This window comes from Macaca nemestrina, chromosome 6, assembly GCF_043159975.1.
Source record: "Macaca nemestrina isolate mMacNem1 chromosome 6, mMacNem.hap1, whole genome shotgun sequence".
NCBI classification, from domain to species: domain Eukaryota; kingdom Metazoa; phylum Chordata; class Mammalia; order Primates; family Cercopithecidae; genus Macaca; species Macaca nemestrina.
Genome location: NC_092130.1, coordinates 153,077,709 through 153,096,184, shown reverse-complemented (window position 1 = coordinate 153,096,184; position 18,476 = coordinate 153,077,709). Strand labels below are relative to the sequence as shown.

Genomic DNA, 18,476 nt, shown 5'->3' with positions numbered 1-18,476 from the left:
TGGACCATACCCAGAAGTAAGTTATATGAATAAGATAATAAAACATTCAGGGTCACAGATTAAAAAGGAACTGAAGGACTGAGAAATATCTAAGCACATTTAAAATTTCAGAAACAAGTGGGTTGTGTGTCAGAATTGTGTTCCTGAGTCAGTTGTTTTAGAGTTAAAACACATATCTCTTTTACAAACATTATTGTCCATGGGATTAGCTCCCCAAGCTACTCTACAAAATTCTTTTTTCCATAAGTTACCTGAAGAAAAATATGAATCACACAACTCTATGTATGCTGTGATTTCAGATTTTCCAGTCACTGTGCTTCATTACCCAGAGCTGGCATCTCACAATCTGTTTTTTCTCCACATGTACCATAGTCATACTAAATATTTAATCTAGTTTCACACTCTTCTACTTCGTCAACTTACCTTCAACCATTAAAAGTATAAAAAAATCGAAAAGCACCTAAATAAATTCAAATAAACCTAAGTGCTTCACTCACACTTATTTGGTTATTTGTACAACGCGTGTACTTCTCCTTTAAAGAAACCTACTTTTGCTATCAAAATCATTTGGACTAAAACCCTGAACTTCTTTGGTTTGTTTGTCTGCTCAATTATTTCTTTTCCTTAATCTACTTTTGAAATTTCAGGGACATTAATTGCTACTTTTTTGGGGGTTGTCTTTTTATTTTATTTTATCTTATCTTTTTTGAGACAGAGTTTCACTGTTGTTGCCCAGGCTGGAATGCAATGACTCTGTCTTGGCTCACTGCAACCTCCGCCTCCCAGGTGCAAGCAATTCTCCTGTCTCAGCCTCAGCCTCCCTAGTAGCTGGGATTACAGGTGCTGCCACCATGCCCGGCATTTTTTTTTTTTTTTTTTTTTTTAGTAGAGTTAGGGTCTCACCATGTTGGCCAGGCTGGTCTTGAATTCCTCACCTCAGGTGATCCACCCACCTTGGCTTCCCAAAGTGCTGGGATAGAAAAAAAAAAAAAAAAAAAAAAAGAACAAACAAAAAAACACACAGTTTGGCTACTCTATCTTCATTATCAAATTTACCTAGTTTATATGGCTGCCAAGCTATACCATGTTTGCCAAGTTAATTCTTTCTCTAATTCTCTGCAGAGAAATGCTGTTTCTTAAAAATATCCAACCCATCCTTTTCATGACTAAATTTCCTTCCTACATTTCAGGTTGAAACTGCTTCAAACTGCAGCCATTATAATTGTAAATGTATTTGAAACCACATTCCTTCATCAGTTAAGTTTGAGTAAAGAAAGTACAAAGTGTTCTAAATATTTCAAACCGGAAGGGATAATATTTAAATTAGGTATTGGCAAGCCTATAGAAGAGCTGGTAGAATGAAAGACAGAGAATAATGCCACCGGCCTTCAGAAAATGAAGAAGCTGCCACCAATAGCCTCGGCCACTAATAGCACTAAAGTACATTTGTTAAATAAAATTTCTAGAATTAGGGAGAATTTGTGTCTACTTTCTGCTCTCGGGACTCCTATCCTTCTGGAAGACAATTATAGCTTCCAGTCTGTATATGTTATGTAAGTACCTCTTGATGGTGGAATCTAGCCTGGCATCATGGTGGTTAGAAATCTGAGAAAAATCGTTCTCAGGTTTCCAGTCCACATGATATTAGGGAGAGTGCAGAAGTTGAAATTGCTGAAGCTTAATTGACCACTGGAAATCTAGCTCACCATTCTCTACTTTTGCCAGCAGTTGCAGTGGAAGATGTAGCTTTGTCGGGGCGAGAAATAAGACTCCATATGTTCTTTGTATCTCATCCATTTCTGTGCTCTCTAGAGACATTTTTCTATCAATTATCCCTTCTGTTACCAATATCTTCAAAATATTTCTGTTTGCTGAATCCCATCAGCATTTAAACAAATTCAGTTTTTCTCTCACCTTAGAGAAAAAATTACTAATAAAATTTTATACATCCCATGAACTCAGTCTAATTAACATATAAGTTTTCTCTTTTGAAGTCAAACAAAATGTTTAATATTTCTTATGTAATTTCTCTAAAAGTAATATCTGTACTTATATTACAAATAGTTTTTACCATTTCAATATACTGAATGCTTTTAATAGTGAAAAAAGTTTGGATGCTTTAAGCATATATGCTGATAATTATATTATAGTTTTCAATAATGTCCTATAAGTTGCTGTGATGAAAATTAAATCAGGGCTAATTAAGTAAGTTTTATTTATCCTGTGGGATATTGAAGAAAATTATCACAGTTAAAGTGTGGATAAAGTAGCTCCATATTTTGTTATAGAGGAAAATTTAAGCTACAACCTCTTAAATCCAAATAGTTGGAATGATTATGTCTGAGGAAGTGTCATGTCAGATCTTCTAGAAGCACAGCCATCTGTCCTAAGTCCTCACTATACTGCAGACACCGATTATACGTTAGAGATCTCTTATTCTTATCAGTGTATCTCCTTAGTGTCAACATTTTTCAGTGAACAAACAATCTGGTACTTATGATTATGCACCACATTTATGATTTAAAAATATCCAGCCGAGTGCAGTGCGGTGGCTCACGCCTGTAACCCCAGCACATTGAGAGGCTAAGGCGGGTGGATCACGAGGTCAAGAGATTGAGACCATCCTGGCCAACATGGTGACATCCTGTCTCTACTAAAAATACAAAAATTAGCTGGGCGTAGTGGCGTCTGTAGTCCCAGCAACTCGGGAGGCTGAGGCAGGCGAATCACTTGAACCCAGGAAGCAGAGATTGCTGTAAGCCAAGATTGAGCCACTGCACTCCAGCCTGGCGACACAGTGAGACTCCGTCTCAAAAAAAAAAAAAAAAAAAAAAAAAAAAAAAAATCCACCCATTGCACTAAGGCTACCTAGGCCAACAGCTGAATTTAAGTCTGTTTTCTATTTTCAAACTTAAGACTGTGAAAATAGAATAGGAATCAGTTACTTGGAAGTCTCCATGAATTATGCTGATAAGACCTTAGACCAACTGTGAAATTTATTCTGTACTTCTGAAATAGCTAAGAATACAAAATACTATGTAGTTTTATTAAAAAAACAAAAAAATTGGAATTTACTTTTCACTTACATAATTATAATGTTAATGTCTTATTGTAATGATAAAAATAAAATATGAAATTAGGATCAAAATAAAAGATGAATTGCCACCACTGGCTGTCAATAGTTAGTGAAAATATATTGTACCAATAGAATAGTATTGGTATATGTTATACCAAAACTCTGAATCTGAGAATTTCTCATTCAACAATTGCTCATTTACTAGGCAATGAACAAGGATCTAGAAAAATAAAAAAATACATATGTTAAGAGCAGTTATCATCTTTTGTAAGAGTGACATTTACAGTGTATTATAATAATCAAGGTTCTCCAGAGAAGTAGAACCAATGGAGTGTGTGTGTGTGTCTGTGTGTGTGTGAGAGAGAGAGAGACAGAGAGAGAGAGAGAGAGAGAGAGAGAGAGAAAGACAGAGAGAAAGAAATAAGGAAGGAAAGAAAGAGAGAAAGAAGGAAAGAAAGAGAGAGAGAAAGGAAGGAAGGAAGGAAGGAAGGAAGGAAGGAAGGAAGGAAGGAAGGAAGGAAGGAAGGAAGGAAGGAAGGAAGGAAGGAAAGGAAGGAAAGAAAAGGAAGAACTTATTATAAGAAAAGAGCTCCTGTGATTATGAAGGCTGACAATCTGAGTATTTCCAAGTTGAGTTAAAATATTGGAGGCACACACAGAAGAACCAATGGTGCAGTTCCTGTTTGAGTCCCAAAACTTGAGAACCAGGAGAGCTGATGGTGCAATTCCAGTTTAACAACCAGCAGGATGAAGACCCAGGAGGAGCTAATATGTCAGTCTCAGTATGAAGGTAGGAAAAATTCTCCCTCATCTGGAGGAGGTTCGGCCTTTCTGTTCTATTTAGCTCCTCAGCTGATTGGATGAAGCCCACTCACATTCGGGATGGCTAGCTGCTTCATGGTCATCCTCCTTTATCTGCAGTTCTGCAGTTTTATTAACCTATGGTCAAGCATGATTTGAATATGTCAAACAGGAAATTTCAGAAATAAACAATTCATAAGTTTTAAATTACATGCCATTTGGAGTAGCATGATGAAATCTCACAGCATCCCACACCATCCCTGGTAGGACGCTAATCACTCCTTTGTCCAACAGATCCAGGCTGTGTACACCACCCACCCATCAGTCACTTAGTAGCTGCTTGTTTCTCAGCTTGACTGTGGCAGTATAGCAATGTAGCAGCAGTGCTGGTGTTCAAGGGCCCCTTATTGTACTTCACAATGGCCCCAAAGTGTAACAGTGGTGATGCTGGTAATTCAAATATGCCAAAAATAAATTTTAAAGTGCTTCCTTTAAGGGAAAAAGTGAAAGTCCTCGACTTAAGAAGGAAAAATACTGTATGTTGAGGTTGCTAAGATTTGCAGTAAAAGCAAATTTTCTGTCCATGAAATTGTAAAGAATAAAAGAAATTCAGATTACATTTGCTGTCTCACCTCAAACTGCAAAAATTATAGCTACAGTGTGTGATAAGTGCTTGGTTAAGATGGAAAAGGCTTTACATTTGTGGGTGGAAGAAATGAACAGAAATGTGTCTCAATTGACAGCCATTAGATTCAGAACTATTTGTGGTTTCAGGCATACACTGAAGATTTTGGAAGCTATCTCCTTCCCAAGGATAAGAAGAAACTATGTACTCAGTATACTAATGCACAAGCTTATGTCATCCAAAACACCCTCACAGAGAAACCCAGAATAATACAGAATAGCTAAGTACCCAGAGGATCAGTTATACACAAAATTTACAATTACCTGTAGTTAGAGACCAGTATAGTCAAAATTATTGATATTTGCATATAATGCTGTCAAATATACAGAAATTGCAGTTTCAATGTATACAGGGACTTAAAATTTAGAGTAAATTTTCATATTTTTTCTACCACTGAATCCTAACAATTTTTTTTAATGGTATATGCTCTTACCTTTACTTTTCCAAGTGAACTATATATATAATTAAATTCTACCTTGAACATTTCAGAGGATGACATTTTTCTGTCATGTTTTTATTTAAATTATATTTATGAATTTATGTTCCATGTATTCCATACTGAAAACTACTTTATAGTAGTTTTTTGATATATGCTAATAATGTTTATTACAAGAATATAGTGTATGTTTTTCTGCAGCATTTGCTGATTGAATAAATGCATATTACTATTGGTTATATGCTGGTCTACGATGCTCCAGTTTGATACTATATCCAGATGAATACAGGTACAAAATGACAAATGAGTAATTAATGAATAGATGCCATTTAATTATACCCAAGTGCAGGGTATAGAGTTTGTGTTTGATTTCAGTAGAAATCAGTACAGTTGATTTCAGTAGAGCTAATCAACAATATTATAAAATTAACCTTTCTAAATGTTTTAACAATTTCTAAATTTATCAGTTAAAATGGTACATGATTAATAAAAGGACAAATTATTCTGTGATCATCAGAAGCTCATAGGTATATTATCTTTCAGACACATATTTGCAAGTTAAATATTTTAGTATCTGCACAAAGAAATTATCTAAACATCAGTGGTATGCCTCTTTAATAAATAAAACCATAGTACTTGAAAATTTCTTTATTATTTTGATAAATGTTAAGACTTATACCATAGCCACTTGGATTGGAAGGTTTATCATGGAAGAAAAGAGCATGGGCTTTCTAGTCTAGAATGTTCTTCTAAGCTTTAGCACTTATGAGTGATATAATCTCAAGCAATTTACCTCCTTCTAATGTTTAGGTAAGTGGATGATAGGTACACATCTAGTACAGAGATGGCACATAATAATTGCTAAATTAATATAAATTTATTATTTCCTATAAATTTTGCATCTTATTGCATTAATTGTGTGTATTATCCATGGATTGGAAAACACACAGTGAAAGCCAGAGAGGGAGAGAGAGAGAACGAGAGAGCACAAAGGAGTATCTCTGGGGAAAACCTAAATATCTGCATATAAATGCTGCTTCCACTTTCGTTATAATTAAGTTAAAAATAAATTATTATTGTTGAATAGTATATTCATAAATAAACTTTTAAGTTAAACCATTGCTATTTTATAATTCAAATAACAGTAGTTGACTTTCCATTTTCTTCAAACTTGTAAAGTATATTAATAATCATATGCCTTTAAAAGTAAACTATATATGGAAATGGAAATACAATATACTGTTTAAGATTGAACAGTGGTAACATAAACACTGGGGATTAATGAAGTATCTCTTCCTTTCCTTTATGCTTTCCCCACTAACTTATACCTTTCTCTAGTAAGGCACAGGTAACATTTTATATTCATACTTTGACATTAACTTTGTATCAACAATTTGCCTCATCAAACCTAACAATGAAAGATCTGCCACAACATAACAGCACAATACTTGCTTATTCAATTCAATAATTTCTATATTCAAATTCAAATTATATTTCATCTTAAGTTCTCAATTTGCTACTTGAGTACCATAAAACAAGTTGGATTACGATCATCATCATTTCCAACTTATTCACTTATTCTGAAGACATAGGAGGTGACTACTAATCAACTATGAAAAACTTCTGACTATCATACTAGCAATAGGAACAGGTGAGGGGCAATTACAATTCTGGAAAGGGAAAGAAACACAATGTAACATATGTGATTGATGTTTCTCCACTTAGCTTATTTTTAATAGTACAAACATGGCCAATTTTTATTTACCTCGACAGGCTTCCACACATGCACATTTGAAAAATTTTAAGAGTCTTAATATTTTATTTTTCAGAAGTGAATATAAAGTCATTCATATTAATGTTACCCTTTTAAATGCCTTTTCTGACTTTTTAAAAGAGAGACTCAAAATGCATTCTGATCCATATTAAAATGTTTGTTTTGTAACGACAAACCCTGTGACATTATGTCTTACAATATTATGTGTGCTAATCTCCTGAGACCTCTTGCTTTAATAAATTGTCAACCAACTGGGAGGTGATTTTCATTCTTGACATTCAAAAATCCCACTTCAAAGTAAAGTGCTGTCATAACAGGAAGCTTAATTCAAATTAACTAAAGTCAAAGAGTCAGAGTTTTCTGAAATCAAAACAGAATCCAAGCAACTTTGGTCATCTCAGCACTCCGTTGTGATGAATTCCTATAGTTTTATGTTGCCTTGGCATCCATTTTGAATACAAGCTTAACTTTTTCATACCAGAAGCAGAGTTCAATTACCCTTAACACAGTTTCTAGATCTACATCCCACCGACATGGGTCAAACATGGGCCAGAGATAAGAACTTGGAAGCTTTGGCTCTCCACTTTCTTGCCACTTTTTTAAATGGAAAATTTAGGCATTTGTCCATGAACTTGAAGTCACCCACACTCTATTCCCTTATATATATCACTAGTTGCCACTCACTCAGTCTCTCTTGCTTTTTGCTTGACTCTTCATTCCTGTCTTGGATGACCCGGGGACAGAAAACCTCCCTCATTATTCTTTCCCTGCCTGGGTCCAAGTAGAAATCGTTGAACAAGTTTCCTGTCGTGGTGGTATATGGAATATGTGCCTTCCACTTGGAAAACCAGGGGCTGCTCCAGGCCAGGATTTCCCTGGAACACGAGGGGAAACACAAAGTCAGACTCTCAACACCACGGTGATGATCAGACAGGCATAAAACTGGACACACAAGAACCACCAACAAGGGCCTCTGACAGTATAAACAAGTTTCTTGTGCCAGGACCCGTACCCCCTTTCCCAGGTCTCAGATTGGACAACTAAGCATAAGGTCATCTGCCAGGCAGAAGAAATATCTCATGGCAGACACATTGTAAACACTCACATCCAGTTCCTCTTACTTTCATGTTAAGACAGGGTTGCTAGGGTTGCTAGCCACTCTGGTACTGGAATCCCAATTTAGCTAGGCACTCTCAAAACATCTACAAAGTCTAATTCTTTTTACTTTTATTAATGTTAGTAGACTATCAAGTTCACATAAATGTTCTCTTCCATGTGTACCTTTCATAATACTAATTCTTGTAGAAATGAAAGCCTCTCTAAAGCCATTTTAAGAATTTAAATAACATATACAAGCATAATTACCTTAAAGATCTAAGAATGGCATCAACAGCTAATGCTGTTATTCCTCAGTGGTATTTGCCTAACTTAAGTGAAAAATAGTCAGGAAGGGATGTAGAGTTGTTTGCAGGATGCTTTTATGAACTTAACATGTCAACTGAACCAAGTCACAAGGTAGATGCCTGTGTCCAAAAAGCCCTTTTTGATGTCTGACAACTCAATAGCCAAGTAAAATGTAAATATTTTTATCTTGAATGCTTTCTTGAGAAAATATTTACTAGTTTGCATATGGATGATGGTTAAGCTATTGCATGTAAAGTATTTATAAATCATAAATACTATTGCTATATTTACTTCTCATTTATTTAGAAGCAAACATATTCCAGGATAATATGTTAATTTTGAACTATAAATCTGAAATTTGAAATATTATCCACTAAGATTAACTTTTATACACTTATCAGTATTGCTATTTTTTTCTGATAGAAAAATTATAAGTGACAGTCATCTAATTATCACTAAATGATTATAGAAAGGTTTATACACTTACAGTTTTAAGTAAGAAAGGAAGCAAATATAATTATTCAAAAACTATTTTCAAATAGTTTATAATTTATCATCCCTCTCTAGGTAATATTATGCTTTATATTTACTAGCAAAGAGTTATTTATTTAAGAATATGCAATAGTATAAATTTAATTTATAAATAGTGAGTTCAAATTATTGCATATAAATTCTGGTGTCAGAAGGAAATTCAGATAGTAGTATCATGCAGTAAATAACTGTTTTAAAAAGCTGATCTTCTTAGGAAAAATAAAGGTAGTCTCTTCAGTTAATCAAATAACTAGTGCTAGATACAAGTACTGAACATCCAAAGAAACACAGGTGTTTCCAAAAAATTTACAGAATAATTACTCTGTTCCCAAATATGTATGAGTGTCAGTTTTATATCCAGAAGGAATAATATCACATTTAAGAATTCAAAGAATAATAAATAAAGTATAGTACCATAAATAAAACACATTATCAATAGGGAAAACAAAAGCCTTGGTAAGACCATAAAACTAATGATCAATTATAGATTTGTGTAATTTTAAAATATTGATAAAGGCATAATAAGCAAATATGGCTTTTATGTGAAATATTATAGTGATTTCTTTTTCCAAAATCATAGGCAATATAAAATAGAATGGAATATTTTGAGGATTGTTAATAATGTCTTAAAACTAAGCATATTTTAGGGAAGAAAGCAATGTGGATTTTTAAAATTTATCTTAAAGCCAGTTTTTAGCTAGCCATATGTAGAAAGCTGAAACTGGATCCCTTCCTTACACCTTATACAAAAATTAATTCAACATGGATTAAAGACTTAAATATTAGACCTAAAACCATAAAAACCTTCGAAGAATACCTAGGCAATATCATTCAGGACGTAGGCATGGGCAAGGACTTCACGACTAAAACACCAAAAGCAATGGCAACAAAAGCCAAAATTGACAAATGGGATCTAATTACACAGAAGAGCTTCTGCACAGTAAAAGAAACTACCATCAGAGTGAACAGGCAACCTACAGAATGGGAGAAAATTTTTGCAATCTACCCATCTGACAAAGGGCTAATATCCAGAATCTACAAAAAACTTAAACAAATCTACAAGAAAAAATCAACCCCATCAAAAATTGGGCAAAGGATATGAACAGACACTTCTCAAAAGAAGACAGTTATGCAGCCAACAGACACATGAAAAAATGCCCATCATCACTGGTCATCAGAGAAATGCAAATCAAAATCATAACGAGATACCATCTCACACCAGTTAGAATGGTGATCATTAAAAAGTCAGGAAACAACAGATGCTGGAGAGGATGTGGAGAAATAGGAACACTTTTACACTGTTGGTGGGACTGTAAACTAGTTCAACCACTGTGAAAGACAGTGTGGCAATTCCTCAAGGATCTAGAACTAGAAATACCATTTGATCCAGCAATTCTATTCCTGGATATATACCCAAAGGATTATAAGCCATGATGCTATAAAGACACATGCACATGTATGTTTATTGCAGCACTATTCACAATAGCAAAGACTTGGAACCAACCCAAATGTCCATCAATGATAGATTGGATTAAGAAAATGTGGCACATATACACCATGGAATACTATGCAATCATGAAAATGGATGAGTTCATGTCCTTTGTAGGGACATGGATGAAGTTGGAAACCATCATTCTGAGCAAACTATCGCAAGGATAAAAAACCAAACACTGCATGTTCTCACTCATAGGTGGGACTTGAACAATGAGAACACTTGGACACAGGAAGGGGAACATCACACACCGGGTCTTGTCATGGGATGGGGGGAGGGGAGGCATAGCATTGGGAGATATACTTAATGTAAATGACGAGATAATGGGTGCAGCACACCAACATGGCGCATGTATACATATGTAACAAACCTGCACCTTGTGCACATGTACCCTAGAACTTAAAATTTAAAAAAAATAATTAAATTTAATTTGGCTAAAGTTTTTCTTTTAGCACCAATGAATACAGTGTAATTTATGTTACAGAAAATGCCTTATCATATTTGTAAACCCCATAGTATTTAGTTGGACATTTTAAAATTTATTTTGACTTGTGGGGAAAGCATCACTGGAAAAAAAAACTCAGACCTATTTTCCAAATTACTATTTTTTAGCACTGCAACAAGGATATTTCCCAGGCTCTCAAAACACAGAGTTGAGGCAATTGAAGTCAATTAATGGCAAAGATTGTTATGGGTTGAATTTCTTTTTTACTCCAGATATATTTGAAAGTTCTAACCTTCAATATCTGTGAATGGGATCTTATTTGGAAATACAGCCTCTGCAAATGCTCAAGTTAAGATGAAGTTTTAGAGTCAAACCCAATCCAATATTACTGCTGTCCTTATAAAAAGAAAAAAAAAATGGACATAGAGACAAACGTGTAGAAAGGTAAGATGGTGTGAAGACAGGGAGAATGTCATGTACAAATCAAAGAACACCTGAAGCCACCGAAAGCAAGGAGAGGTGCATGGAATTAAAACTTTCCCTCATAGCTCTCAGAAATGACTGACACTGCCATCACCTACACTTTAGACTTCCAGCCTCTAGAGATGCAAGAAATAGCGCATGTATACATATGTAACAAACCTGCACGTTGTGCACATGTACCCTAGAACTTAAAGTATAATAATAATAAAAAAAAAAAGAAGTAAGTTTCTGTTGCTTAAACCACACATTTTGTTTTATGGCAGACCTAGCAAACGAATACATGTATTTAATACAATATTTTAAAAACGAATTTAAATTCGATGTAAATCTGTAAGTTTGCAAAAATATTACTTTGTAAAAACAAAGTAAATAATTTGTATGTGTTTGTACTTCAACTTATATAGAGGAGAATCAAACTAAAATGGTTCTCACTAAGTATATATAGTATGTATACATATATACACACTAAGTATATAATAAATACATTTAAATAATATAAATGTATTAAATATACATTTAAATAATATAAACATTTTAATAATATAAATGTTTTCATTAAGTGTATATAATGTATATATTAATTTATATATCATATGTGATACGCATATTAAGATTAATATAATTTATATTACTATATATAAATACATCTATACTATATATACTTATATAGTGTACATTACTTATATATACTTATATAATTTAATTTATATGTCACATGTATAGTATATATTATATATTAATATACCATATATAAATGAGAACATTTATATTATTTAATTATTTATATTATTTAAATGTACATTAATACATTTATATTATTTAAATGCATGTATTTAATATGTTTATATTATTTATCTATATACATATATATACACACATGAGGAGAGAGAAGGAGGAGGAGGAAGAAAAAGAGAAGGAAGAGGAGGGGGAAGAGGAGCAGTGAGGAGGTAGAAGAACATAACTAAAATCACTCTCTCCTATTGGTTTATTGTTCACTATCTTCAATTTTTTTCTTCTGTCATTGGTGCTTTCAACAATTTTAATGTGACTAAAATACAACAACATACTATCTTTGATACTACTTATTTATCTTCTATTTGCATACTATAGTGAGCTATGAGATGGTTTTGAAAATCGAACTTCTACTCTCTCCATCCTTGAGCTTTTGAAAAACAAAGAAACAGAGGTTAACTTAAATTTTAAGTAAACTATATGAAACAAACAGCAGTCATTGATCTAAATAACTAATTATCTGTACTACATGTGTTTAGCCCCCGAAAACAGAAAGCAGACGGATCATTAAGACAAAGGACATAATACAATAACCTATTTGTGATCCTAATCCCCTCTTATCATACTGATTAACTCATTTTTGCCCTGATGTTCTTCCAGAAATAAGATAAATAATAGTCTCTAAATGCCCTCACAGTGCGGAGCTGCATGCATTTCCCTGCTTTTCCTCTGTGCCAGCTTTTCTTTGATGCTGAAGCTTCAGAACATTTTGTGCATCTAGGCATATTAGGTATAAAAGCTTTTAATCACACTAATTCCTCTAACTGTTCATAATCTATATCTAAGTCTCTCATCTGTTCCTATTCTGACACAGCTGCCGCTGGACCTAAAAAAAATGTTCCTTACATACTGCTTTAACTGAGCTGAACTCAGAATTTAACTAACATGGATCATTGTTTCTTCCTTTCTATATTTTCCCCTTGACCATAGTGACTACTCACTTATCTATGATGAAGGTTGATTCTTAGATTCTCTCCACACAGTAGACTTCATTTGGCTACTTCAAGTTTCAGTTGGCAAACATTTGGAAAAAATGGACATATGCATACTACCTTCCGATAGATATTTGTTCATTTTCGTGTCTATTTAAAATTCCTCTGTCCATTGTGGAGATTTAAAATAATTTCCGGAACTCAAGGAATCTTCTTAAACTGTATTTTTTGTTGTCTCTGTGTCATCTCATTACTCAAAATACTTCCCTTAGATTCTATTTCTGTCTATTCTGAATGACTTTCCTTCTTTTCTTCTTAAGGGTGGTACTCATTCTTCCTTATATCTTTTCCTATCAAAACATATTTTAAAAATATCTTGCTATTTATCCATTGTAAGGGTCCACAGTAAGAAATCATTTATTATTATTTCATAAATGTAGTTTAATTGTGCACTGTGAAAAAATGTGAATTCCAGAGATTACATTAAAAGCAAACAAAATGCATATTTGCATAGCTCAAGTGACCCAAAAGGAAAGGTAATTGGTAATGAAGAGTAAAATGGTGCTGTATGGGAATATAATAAAAGTAGGAGGCAAATTAAAATTTTAAATAAAATTATTTATCAAAGGATAATGGTCTTCTGAAAGAATAAGGAGGACATTACTTTCTTTCTTTTCTTTTTTTTTTTTTTTTTTAGACGGACTCTTGCTGTGTTGCCAGGCTGGAGAGGAGGACATGAGGACATTGCTTTCTCTGGAACACAAAAGAACAACTTGACACACTTGATAAATAGTGCAGAATAACAAATTTTTAAAAAAGTTTCTTCAATGATTTAAGACGCATTTGCACTCAATTGATTCAGTGTATAAAAATTATTGTGTGGCTATGGTAGATCAGTCACTGTAATAAATAACCGTTATACTAGACAAAAAATTCTATCTTTAAGAATTATCAAAGTACATAAAATGTCTAGAATATTTTAATAAAGAGATTGTATACATTGATAGTGCAATTCTCAATTTGAAGATGGTGGTAATCTTTAGGAGATATAAAGGATGTTGATAATCTGGTGGTTAACTTGTATAGCACATTTATTTCTTTAAAATTTCTTTCTCTCTTCAGAGATTATTTTAAATGTAAACCTTCACATTAGCAACCCCCTGTAAAATTATATGGACCCCATTTCAGATAATAAAAAAGTGTAATTGTGCTCTAAAAATAGACAATTTGAATGATGATGACAACATTGAGAATTTTAGTACAAGATATTATTAACTGTTTAGAGCTGTGCTATATTTTACATATGACTTATTTTATTTAATCTGCATTACAGCCCTGTAAAAACGGCATGCTAATTTAAGTTTTAGAAAAAAAGAAAAGGAGTTAAGGAGACCAAATAACTTGAGGAGAACAGTCAGGAAATTGTAAGTAGTGAAGTCTTTATGTTTTGTAGTCTAGCACTGACTGACTTTAAACCCTCGCTTTTATTCTTTCTTGCAAACGCCTTCCTTTTGTTTTTATTTTACTAATTTTACTTAACTTGATAACTATTTTTGATATGAGTATTAGCTATTTGGGTTCAAGTCCATACTCGTATTTATTTGGAATTGAGATTGTTTAACATGAGGAGAGAGCAGAAAATGGTGGTTCTGAGTAACCTATGGAATCAGACCTACTTCACTTCATCCCCAATAGTTTAATTCCTACAACAACCCAGAGAATACATAAGAAAGCCTTATTAGAACCAAGTAAGTAGATTTAAATCATAATTAACTTGCCTAAGATTACATTACTTGTAAATGGCAGACTAGAAATCTAAATAGATGGAATTTTCACTCCAAAGACTGTGTTGTAAAACTCTACGATATGCCCTCTTTTAAAAGAATCTCTATTTTACAGAAAAACTTGGTTAATCAGACTAGAAATACCTTAAATTACATTAAACTGGATTTACTTTAAGAATGCAATAGGCGGCCGGGCGCGTTGGCTCAAGCCTGTAATCCCAGCACTTTGGGAGGCCGAGACGGGCGAATCACGAGGTCAGGAGATCGAGACCATCCTGGCTAACACGGTGAAACCCCGTCTCTACTAAAAAAATACAAAAAACTAGCCGGGCATGGTGGCGGATGCCTGTAGTCCCAGCTACTCGGGGGGCTGAGGCAGGAGAATGGAGTAAACCCGGGAGGTGGAGCTTGCAGTGAGCTGAGATCCGGCCACTGCACTCCAGCGTGGGCGACAGAGCAAGACTCCGTCTCAAAAAAAAAAAAAAAATAGAATGCAATAGACAAGAAGGAAGTGACTATAAAATGATTGATTTAGCATATGAGTACAATAAATATCCCCTATGTCTTTGGAGTATTACGTTTCTATGCATCACACACCTTTAGATTTCTGAACTAGAGATATTGCACCATGAATTTAATGTAGCACTTTTGAATTACTAAAGTACATTGATATATTTATTTAATCACTCCTGGAAAGTAGCAGACTTTACAGTTATTAAAAAATAGACCTAGAAACCACAAGATAATTAATGATAAGATAGATCAATAAATTATGTTTAGAAACATAGAGACTTTATAATTACATGTGAGGGGCATTATCAGATTAAATTTAACTGCTGCATTTCTGGATCTTGAATAAAGTGTGAAAATTAAAGGCAATTTAGAAGGGAAATATATTTATTTAGGAAAAAAAAGACAAAAAGTAGATTATCAAAAAATAAGTCAGCCAGATTTTCATGAGAGTAAGAGAAAGACTGAGAGAAAGGATATGTGAGAGAAAATGAAAGAGATTATCGAAATTGAGACACATTTAGGTGAACTCTGATAAAAATGTGCAGTGTTTTATTTCTTATAAATAGCACAATGATGGTAACACAAGTAGCAATACAAAGTTTTGGTGAGTACTTTTGGTGAGATTGCATCTACCTCACTCAAGATTGGAACAAAACTCAAACTGAAGCAATTATCTTGTAATGAAGAAAAATACAAATATGAAAGAACTTGATAAGAAGTTTGGACCACAAAGAATAAGGTCAAAAAGTAGAAAACTGTTATTATTATTTTTTAAAATCTGTCTTGAATCATTGGCCTTGAGAGTTCTGGTAACTAATTACCCACCACTTCTTCCATTAACTCTGGTCATGTCAGTGTGGGTGATATAGCATGTCATTGCATTTTTGTATTGTCTCACTTAATCCGGTCACTGACATAGTAGGAGAAAAGTCTGAGGTCTTCTGGGGAAAGTCTGGAGCCTTTTCCCCTACTTCCAATTGCAAGTTACTCTGATATTAATACAATCAGGTTTTCTGTTGCCTAAAGTTCTCTCCATTATTAGCATTAATAAGTTTATTTAAATAATGTATATGTCTCAAGTAACGTGTTCCACCACAACGAATAAATAAATACATAAAATTAAAGACTCAACATAAAATTAATTCAATGAAACAGAAAGTTAGCTTAATCAGGGGTTCTCATTTCACTGCATTTAAGTTAACTGATTTTTTCCACTCACCTTTTCCATCCTTCTTTTCTTCTTTTTAAAATTGTTTTACTAAATTTTGAAATTGTATGATAAAATACTTTAAGGTAATAAAATCCGTTTTATGCTATTTAATACTTAGCAAGCAAACAGTATCCCTACTAAATAACTATTGATATAGAATCTTTATAGAAGTTTATCATTCAGAAAAACAGCAATACATTATCTTAATTGACTTTAATGTTGATGGTTTCCCACACGGAACTTCAGTGTTACATTTTTTGAAAGCCCCGTGCAGATATATATTTGGATTTAATGATGCATCACATTAAAGAAACTTTTGTGGGGGGAGTAACATAATATCATAAAGTTTTTATAAAGTTTTACAGTAAGAAAGCAATAAATATTCTTTGAATAACATGAGAGCAAACAAAATCTATCAAAAAATATTTAAATATATATTATAAGGGTAGTGACATAATTAAGATGGTGAAATAGAAGTTGCTCATATTCCCCCAAAACAGCAAAAATTCTGCACCCATCAATAGTTAAAAATCTTTCTTCAGGAGCCTCAGGATTCAGGTAGGAGTTTGTGAACTCTAGTAGAACACAAAACCCTGGAGGGTTGTTTTGAGGGCAACTGACACCTGGGTGGCTGATCCACCAAGGTTGCTAGTACCTTGACTGCCCACTGACAGCAGTAGCACCTGAAAGTGGACCTGTGGCCCTGCTTTAGCCTTCTCGAGCTGAGGTCCTAGCTAAGAGTGGCTTATACAAGGACACAGAGAGAGACTCAGCTATATCTTGCAGTCTGGGCCTCCCTGATGGGCTCACCAAGCTCTGTCACAGAACATATCCCATGAGGACACAATCTCAACTGTAGCCTCTCTCACTGCAATGAGGAAACTATATCATCTGTGCAGGCACTTGCTGGGAGATATGGACCGCTGTGAGCCAAAAAGACTGTACTCTGCTGCTTTTGCCCCACACTGAACTCCAAGAAGCCCAGTCCCAGCTCCAGCCACTGCCTTGCACCTCTATATGGCAACAGGAGAACTATGTCAATTTTGCAGAGACTTACTGAGGGATACATGTCCCTCTGATTTAACAAGACCAGGCTCTCCAGCCTCAGCCCCATAGAAGATCCCAAAAGAGCTCAGTATTAGCTCCAGCTCCTCCAGCGGCAGTTGGGAAATTATCCCGTGTGTACAGAGTTCTCCTGGGAGCTGCATACGCTCTGAGACAATAGAACTGTACTCTCCAGTCTCTGTTCTACAGATTTCGAGGGGGCTCAGTCTCAGCTTCTGCACCTCCCGCTGCAATCCATCTATGCAAAGACTTACTGGGAGATATGCGCCTGTCTGAGTGAATGTGACAGGAAATCTCCATCCCACAACAAATCTGAAGGAGGCCCTGCCTTGTTTCTGGCAATTTCTGTTCTAGTCAAGGAACCATTCTACTATTGTAGAGACCTACTGAAAGGCATGCTTACCTGGGCTACCAGGACAGTCTTCTGAACTCAGGCCCCTGACCAGCATACCCACACAGCCCCAGTATCCTGCTTGGGTTTTCCCTTCATACATTTGGGCCATAAAACTGCATCAACCATAGAGTACTTGCAAGACTTGCGACAGGCCTTGGCTTAGAACATTGTATAGTTCTGAGATGGCTGAAGTGATCACAGGTCCAGGAAACGAAACAGTCAGTCTGCTTAGAAGCCCTGGAGATCCCTCTGAAGAAAAACAGGCACAAACAAAGCCAGACTGCATAGACCGAGATGAATACCGAATCACTCAATGCACACTGATATTGTCACACTTCCACAAGCATCAAGGACATTCAGGGTAGCATGACATCACTAAAATGAACCAAAAAACAAGATGCCGGAGACTGATCCTTAAGTGATGGGGATGTGTGATCTTTCAGACAAAGAATTAAAACTATCTGTTTTAAGGAAGCTCAATGAACTTTAAGAAAACACAATTAATCAATTCAGAAATTTATCAGATAAATTTAACAGAGAGATTGAAATAATTTTAAAAATCAAAAAGATTTTCTGGAGCTAAACATTACAGTAAATGAAATATAGAAGACAAACAAATTGATCACATGGAAGAAAGAATCAGTGAGCTTGAAGGCAGA

General features: G+C 34.4%; 1 long non-coding RNA gene across 1 annotated transcript in view; it reads left to right on the top strand.

The window, feature by feature from the left end:
* The window catches only part of LOC105472994 (uncharacterized), a 209,799-nt gene extending 194,777 nt beyond the window's left edge, over positions 1-15,022 (top strand). The window contains exons 9-10 of the long non-coding RNA XR_981983.2: positions 10,917-11,088; positions 13,549-15,022. This is a non-coding gene — a long non-coding RNA (uncharacterized lncRNA). The remainder of the gene's footprint in view (positions 1-10,916; positions 11,089-13,548) is intronic.
* Positions 15,023-18,476: the final 3,454 nt, after the last annotated feature.